Source organism: Arachis ipaensis, chromosome B07, assembly GCF_000816755.2.
Source record: "Arachis ipaensis cultivar K30076 chromosome B07, Araip1.1, whole genome shotgun sequence".
NCBI lineage: Eukaryota > Viridiplantae > Streptophyta > Magnoliopsida > Fabales > Fabaceae > Arachis > Arachis ipaensis.
The window spans coordinates 25,239,008-25,240,993 of NC_029791.2; the positions used below are offsets into that span (position 1 = coordinate 25,239,008).

Here is a 1,986-nt window from a genome sequence, read left to right on the forward strand (position 1 = left end):
ATATTTCAGATACAACACTTAAAATTTTTTCTAAAGTTTTAACTCTATCATGTGTACATCTAGTTTTTGAACTAAAAAGGTGTTACATAATCTAAAAACTTTTCTACGTGTTGGAAAAATATAAAAGTAAATTCTATAAAAATGTGTTTGAAATTAAAGAACACAAAATACAACATATCTTAATACATAAGTTTTTATACTTTCTATTTTTTAAAACAGTGAAACAGGTCCACGTTATCTTCCACATCATGATAAATATCCTAAAACGATACTTTCATTCATACTTCATGAACATTACAATCAATCGTCCTCCATAATATTAAAAAGAAAAAAAAAATCAGTTTAAACTTATCATATTTAAGGGGCAACTATATATCTATATAAATCAAGAGGGTGGGTTAAAACAGTAATTTACTTAGATTCGAAAGTTTAACGGTTTTATAAAGGGTGGTTATCAGTGCGCTTATTATTTTTTGTGTGGGGAAGAGCTGAATGCATCTCACAATGATGGGAGAAGAAATGAGTTTTTCATTGCTATGGTGTGAACAAATCGGTCCCTCCGATTTGTTTTATTTTTAAAATCAACAATCACAAATCGGATGGTCCGATTTGTGTTTTTAAAAATAAAAAAAAAAATTTTCTGTTGAAATCGGACCGTCCGATTTCTATTTTAAAAAATAAAAAAAAATTAAAAATACAAAACGGACCATGCGATTTGTAGTTTTTTTTTTTATCAAACAAATCGGACCCTCCGATTTGTACTTTATTTTTTTTTTCAAACAAATCGGACCGTCCAATTTGAATAAAACACCATATAAAAAAAACACCTAATTTTCCCATAACAATGTATTACACATATATTTATATAATATAAAAAAAAATTAGCCGTTATCAGTTGTCACACTCAATATTTATTGTTACACTTTTTGTAGCTTTGGTTTTGATATTTTCACAATGTCCTTAGAAAAAGTTATTTCAAAAAAACAAAATTGTTATCAATAAAAAAAGTAAGGCAAAGTCTTTGATATAGATCAGGAACGGATTTATGTGGAGGGGTGTGGGGGCAATTGCCTCCATTGAATTTTCAAGAGAGAGAATTGTTTCTATTATAATAATTTGTTTGTCCTCACACTTCAAAAAAAAAATTATTATTAATTATATTTATTTATTAAAAATTTTATTAGCTAATATACTCCAAAATTTAAATATCTAAATATATTAATATTAATATATATTTTTTATTATTTTATTATATTATTTTGCCCTCACTTCTAAAATTTTTTAGATTTGTCACTGATATAGATGGAAAGGAGACATCTATATGTATAAATTTGTGTTGAAAGAATGTTGGCTAGATAAGTATTTTTTGAAGGGGACAAATTCTGTGACGCATCAAATAGTACCTGTACTTATAACAGTAGTTGATGTGAAGTACATGCAACTTTTGAAATTAAGGAAAGGTGATTACGTTAATTAGAATATGTGGGATTAGCTAGTAAAATGGGTTATTTCATGGTATAAAGAGTTGGACGTGTTTTGTTCTAGGCTTGCACTTTAAAACAGTGCAATATAAACATATAAGATTTTGTAGGTCTTTTTAATTTATAGTTTTATTGTAAGATTTTGTGTATACAGTTTTTTGGAAATGACTATTTTAGTGGGTTTAGTCAGAAAATAGTTGACATTTAGATGAAAGATTTATTTTAGTGGGCTGTCACAAAATAATGAGTTATAGATGCTGAAAAATTTTCTTAAGAGCAAATGCTTGTTTTAAGAGAGGAAATTTGGATAATAAAAGAAACCGTTACTAAAGAAAGAATATTATTTTCATGAATAACTACTAAAATGTGTAATCTTAAAATATTATTTTTATGAAATTGCTTATATCATGTAAATCATAAATATTAATTATTTTTTATAAAGTTTTAATTTATAAATAAGTTATTTAAAAAAATTTATACATTATACCAAAAAAATTTGAAGACC

The 1,986-nt window shown here is 25.6% G+C and overlaps 1 pseudogene; it reads right to left on the reverse strand.

Moving 5' to 3' along the window:
• LOC107606988 overlaps nucleotides 1-1,986 on the reverse strand; it is a 34,121-nt pseudogene that overhangs the window by 31,230 nt on the left and 905 nt on the right.